Below are 6628 nucleotides of genomic sequence, written 5' to 3' on the forward strand. Positions count from 1 at the left end.
ACTCTATCTGCAAGAAAGCTTAGCAAGACTATAGTAATATAGTTTTTACAGAGTACATCTCTACAGGCTTAAGTCAAAAATGTAACAACTATCTATACTGTAAGCATCTTGCTTACTCTTTCCAGCAGTAAGATTATGAATAATTATTACAGATCTTTGTGAAAGAAGCTGGAGACTCTAATTATATAGTCTTAGTTTAGTTTTTTCTTTTTTTGTTTTGAAATTAATTGAATTCAGTTCAGTTTGACTATGTTTTTTCTCTCTCTAACTTATTTTCTAGTTCTACTATCTCCATCCATCTCTTTCACAAATCAGGCTTGTTCAGATTTCTACTATAAAATTGTTGGAGTAGCTTTCTTAGTGAATGGACATTGCTTACAGAAACTTATGTCTTGTTCTTCTTATTATTATATTCTTCTTAATGTACTCTGTACCACAGCTTGCAACCCTCTCTCTTTAAGTTAATTATCTCACAGACCCAGTACTTCTTTTTATTCTTGTTTATCTTGCAAACTTTATGATAAGATGAGTAATTGATTTCTTTGTGGGTCTTGTGTTTACAGAGCAGAAATATATGGAAGATATTATAAGTTTGTAGATCTGAAGACAGTTCCAGTCTGTAGACTTGTAAGCCTATCTTCTTTATAATTCTACAAGGCCCATGCCTTAACAAATTCAGTTTTTTGTTAGACTGTATGGTCTTGATATTGCAAAGATTGAGCCACATCTTGTCTCTTATCTGAAAGATCTTTGTGGTGTGCTTCTGATTATAATACTTCTTCTGATAGACTTGTGTCTTTGTGAGCAATTTCTTGATCTCTTTACAGAGCAATCTCATTGTCTCTGTCTAATCTCTTGAATTCTTGCATATATAGTCATACTTATTAAAGTTCAAGAATTCTGTTTGTAGATTTAATTCATATATCAGCTGGAAAGATGATTTCTGTGTGGAAGCCTGTTGTAAGTTATTATATATGAACTCAGTTATTGATAACCATATCATCTAGTTATCTTGATTATAATTGACATAGCTTTGCAGATACTGCTTCAGCACATTATTCAGTCTCTCAGTCTGACTATCAGTTTGCAGGTGAAATGCTGTGCTTATTGCTTTTGTAATCTTTAAGATATAAGTCAAATCACCTTAAAATTCACTCACAAACAGAGATTCTCAATCTGTTACTATGCTTGTAGATAATTTATGCAATCTCACTATCTCACAAATAAAGAGATGGGCTAATTTCTCTGATGTCAGCTTCTTTATTATAGGAATAAAGTGAGCCATCTTTATAAACCAGTCTACTATAACCAGAATATAGTCAAACTGCATCTTCTTAAAATTCAGGCTTATAGAGAGATCTGTAATAACATTTATGCTAATGAATTTTCAAGAGTAATTTGAAATTAATAAGAGTGATAGTTCTTCTTGAAGCTTTCTGTAAACTTTTCTTGAGCTCTGGCAGATTCCACAGACTTCACAACACTTCTTCACCAGTTCTCTTATTCTTGATCAAAAGTATTTGCAAGCTATAAGCTTATATATTCTTGCTGTAGCAAAATGCCCCACAAGAGATAGATTATGATAATATCTAATCAGCTCTATTTACAGAGTCTTATTCTGAGAAATGTACATGCAACTATCTCTATAGAGAATACTCTTCTTTTCTTTTCATATCATGAATTTCTTTGTATCTATTTTAATGTCTTTACAGATCTCAGCTGTATAGTTATTACTTTACAGTAGATTTAGCAGTGATGCCAACAGATTGAAGCTGCTCTTTTTATAAGAATTCTTCTTGTAGATCAGGTCTTTAGTCTTCTGAACCTGTGTTATAATCTTCTTCACTTTGTACATATCTCTTAAGACAATCTTTGTAAGTAGTTTCTTGATCTTAACTCAAAGCTTTATAGAGATAAGTTATATATTCTCATCTTCTTTCTTCTCTCTCTGGTTGAGAGAAACTTGAGCTGTTAGTTTTAATTTTTCTATAATCTCTTGCTTCTTCACAAGCATTACTCTTAGTTGGTTTGCAGTCTCACAATTCTTCTTATCATCTAGATCAGTCTTCTTAATATAGTCAGATCTTTGTGAGGGTTCATCTGCTGGATTCTTAGTTTCTTTCACATAATTAATTATGAATCAAAAGACTGTCAGTCTTTATGCTCAGCAGACCTGTCTTTACAAGAGATCTTGAGCAGTCTGAAAGTAGTACAAGCTATTATAGTCTGTAAGAACTTGAACTGGTGTTTGCAAGTCTTTTAACCAGCAGCATTAATATCTAAATAACTTCACAATTGTGAGCAGTTCCTGATCATAAATGCTGTAGTTCATCTCTACAGATTGCATCTTCCACAAATAAAACTCAACTAGAACCCAGATGCTATTCTTTACCAGCTGTGATAGAATATTACACATCATGAAGTCAGATACATCTATTTTCAATCTGGTCTTTCATTTCATATTAAAATAATGAAACATAACAGCTTCTGCAAATGCTCTTTTCAGACTTATAAAGACTTTATAATCTTTTTCAGTTATGAAAGTGTTGGCTTCTCTTCTCATTTCTCTTTATACATATCTGCTTAGCTTTGCTTCTTCTTTCTTTAGAAGAGCAGTCAGGCTGTGAGCTATTCTAGAGAATCTTGAGATAAAGTATCTGTAAAAGTTCATAAATTCTAAGAAGATCTGGATCTCTTTCTTACTGGTTGGCTCTGGTCAGTCAAGAATAGTGTCCACACAGCTCTTCTCCATAAGAACACTCTCTGGTGTTATAACATACTCAAGATAGTCAATCTCACAAGTATTGAACTTGCACTTTGTCAGCTTGTAATAAAGATCTGCATTCTTGAGTATCTTAAGTACTAATTTCACATGCTTCTTATGATCTTTCTCACAAGTCAAGTACACAACCACATTATCAAGATAGGCCACCATGAACACATCCAGATATTTACTAAGTGTCTTTGTAATATATGATTGAAAAGCTGCCAGTGCATTCACAAGTCTAAAAAGCACTATCAAGTACTCAAATAGTCTCTGTAAAGTTCAAAATGCAGTCTTCCACTCATCTTCTTTGTAAATCCTCAGTCTATGGTAGATGTTCTTGACATCTAACTGAGTGAATATTGCAGCTTCCACAAGCTTATACAATATATTTTCAATCAGTAGTAGGGGATATCTATTCTTGACTGTTTTTGAATTCAGATTGTGATAGTCCACACACATTCTTAATTTATCATTCTTCTTGAACACAAACAGAATGGGTGCTCCTGCAGATAACTTGAAAGACCAGATGAATTCATGAGTTAGAGCACTACTCAGATATTTATAAAAAGTCTCTTGCTCAGCTTGCAAAAGTCTGTATGTTCTTTCAAATTCTGACTGCTTCTCTGGTTCAAAATCTATGGCCAAATCATCTTTACAGTGTGATGGCAGCTTTCAAGCTTTCTTGTTACTAAACACTTCCACAAGTTTGCAGTAGACTTCTGATATCTGAAGATCTAGGTCTGCTGTCATCATCTGTTCTGATTTGTGGAGGATTATTATATAGATAGGCTTCCCTTCTTTCATAAGCTCTGAGAGATTAACTGATTTAATCTTTATGAGCAGGTTGTGATATACAGTTTGGAACTCTAGTCTTAGTTTCTTGAAATATATCTTGGAATTGTGTTGCTGCAGCCAGCTCAAACCCACTAGTATCTTATCTCTTATATTTGTGATTATTACTTGTTTATGGAATAACTGCCAGTTTCTCTGAGAGTCACAGGCTTTAAAGAATATATTCACAATCTCTTTTGTAAAAGTAATATTCTCATGATCCATAGCAGTTTTAATCTCTATAGATATCTTGTGCATCTCTAGATCTAGCTTTACAGCCAATTGTGAACTGATCACTAGAGATTGATAATCTGAATCTATTAGTGCTGATCAAGTAATACTCCTGTTAGTTGGGCTTCACATGCCTAGAATAATAGGGGGGAGAGCAAGAAGACTGTTCTTGAACAACTTTATTATATTGATTCTATCTACTTGCAGCCCCTCAACTTCCTATTTACTACTCTTCTTCTTCTTGAGACAGTCTTTTGTGAAATGGCTTTTTTGGCCACACTTAAAGCACCTTTCATTCTTTTTCAAGACTTTATAATTCTTGATAAGATTCTTCTCTATCTTCTGAGCAGATCTCTGGGGTTGACTTTTCTTATTTATTTATAGTCTTGAGTTATTGATCTTCATACCTCTGTAAGAACTTTCAACTGAATTGGTAGACTTTATATGTAAGACATTCTTCATATAGACTACTGACATACTTGGTCAGAGTCAGATGGCCAGTGCTACTATATCATTAATATTATCTGGTATCTCTAGCTGTTCATCTAGTTTGGTTCACATGAGCTTATTCAAGTTCTATATAAACAGATTCTTCTTTATTTTTACAGAATCTTTAAATTCTTCATCAATCTCTGTTATAAGCTCTAGAAATCATTGGCAATAGGTATAATCAGTTTCATCCAAACTTTTGTGAAGACTAAAGATTGCTTATCAAGAGTTTCATGTATGGTTTGCTGGATCTTCTAGCCTCACATGTAGAAATTCTTTAAGACCAGTTCAGTTATTTTTTAATGAATTACCTTTGCAGTGGGTCTTCCAAAGATCTTTCTCAATATAATCAAGTTCTGTAAGAGCATACATGAGGATATTCTTACTATTCAGTTTGCTTGCATCATGAATAAATTCAATATCTGAGATAAACTAGTAATATTCTGTATAGATTCCAGTCTGGTAGCACTTTGTGTGTTGTGGTGATCTCAAAATCAACAGACACTTCACAGGTGTTGGGTTAAAGATAGCTATATCAAGAGATTTACTTTATGAGTGCTTTTGGGTGTTCTGGAGAGTATTTAACTTCTCTTGGTATTTCACCATTTTCTTTAGTAGTTTGGTCTCCTCACAAAGGTGTTGAATTTTATCTTTTAGTGTCAGGGTAGACTCTCTCTCTAAGTTTGCAGTGCTTGTTTCATCAACAGTTGAGAGAGATAAGATGTCAAGATTAGTTATCTCTTTGTGAACTTGGGTTTGTTCTTCAGATAGATTTTTGGCTGGTGTCCCAGGTTCACAAGTTTCAGAGGGTTGGCTTCTTCATGTTGATACTGAAGTGGGGTACAATGGAATGTCTTGTCAAGGTAGGCAAGTTGGTTGATATGGTGAGAGCACAAGAAAGGTGAAAAATCACAACATAGTAAGGGTATGGTTGAGTAGTAAGTGTAGAGATAGGTATGTCCTAACAGATGCTTAAGCTCATAAGAAGTAATAGTACTAAAGGGCCCTGTACTAACACAGGCAGCTCTAATGAGAAACAGTAGCATGTTTCATAAACAAGAAATCTTCATATTCTCTAACTAATAACCAAACTGGTAGTAAGAAATGAGTGTGTAGAAAAGAGCAATGGTGTGTGAAGGTAATAAGCAAGATGCAGGGGCTACAGGTGGTTTATATAGCTCAAGAATAGTGAAGTGGGGTACAATGGGATGCCTCATCAAAGTAGACAAGTTGGTTGATATGGTGAGAGCACAAGAAAGGTGAAAAATCACCACATAGTAAGGGTATAGTTGATTAGTAAGTGTAGAGATAGATATGTTCTAACAGATGCCTAAGCTTGCAAGAAGTAATAGTACTAAAGAGCCCTGTACTAACACAGGCAGCTCTAATGAGGGACAGTAGCAAGTTTCATGAACAAGAAATCTTCATATTCTCTAACTAATAACTGAACTGGTAGTAAGGAATAAGTGTGTAGAAAAAAGCAAATGGTGCATGAAGGTAATAAGCAAGAAGCAGGGGCTACAGGTGATTTATATAGCTCAAGAATAGTAGCTTGGGGTGGTTTGTGCCTTGGACCAGAACAATCTTTATTCTAATAAGATACTAAAATCCCCACTACATTTTCTCCTGATCTTTAATGTTGGTGTCACCTGACAACAAACAACATATAAAGTAAAATAAAATCAATCTAGTAAAATAAGAGAATAATAAATAGTAATGAGCAGTCTGGTAAGAAAAAATATAGAAAATAAGAATAAGAAGAGTGATAGCAGCAATCTCTAATAGTGATTATCATGATTCTCTTCTTCCATCAAGTTCTTGGGAGGAGGAGAAGGCTGACCTGACACTGGGTCAATGTTGTTGTACATGCAATACCAATAAAATTTATTACCAAAAGCTTTCTTTTCAATTTGGTAAGTCTTGACAATGGCATTCAGAGTAATTTGTGTGGCCTTTAGGTGTCAGTTATTAATAAAGTTCTGAGCCTTTTTATTATCAGAGCCAAAGAGAATATTGAGTTTCTTAATTATCATGGGGTTGTTCCATCTAATTTGTTTTACCAGGGCATCTGATATAGCTTCTAAGTCTTGTAATTGAATAGCAGTAGGGAATTGATATGGAACCAATGTGTAATAATTTGAATGACTGGATGGAGATGAAGGTCCTGGAACTAGATCTCTATATGCAGTGGAGAGCTGGAACTATATACCAGCTTCATTAACTTCTAGATGTTCATGGTTCTCTTGGATTGCCACATACCAGGGTAGTATAGTGCATCAGATCTTTTTGCATGGACCATGGGCTTCATAA

The sequence above is a fragment of the Coccidioides immitis genome, assembly GCF_000149335.2.
Source record: "Coccidioides immitis RS genomic scaffold supercont3.3, whole genome shotgun sequence".
NCBI lineage: Eukaryota > Fungi > Ascomycota > Eurotiomycetes > Onygenales > Onygenaceae > Coccidioides > Coccidioides immitis.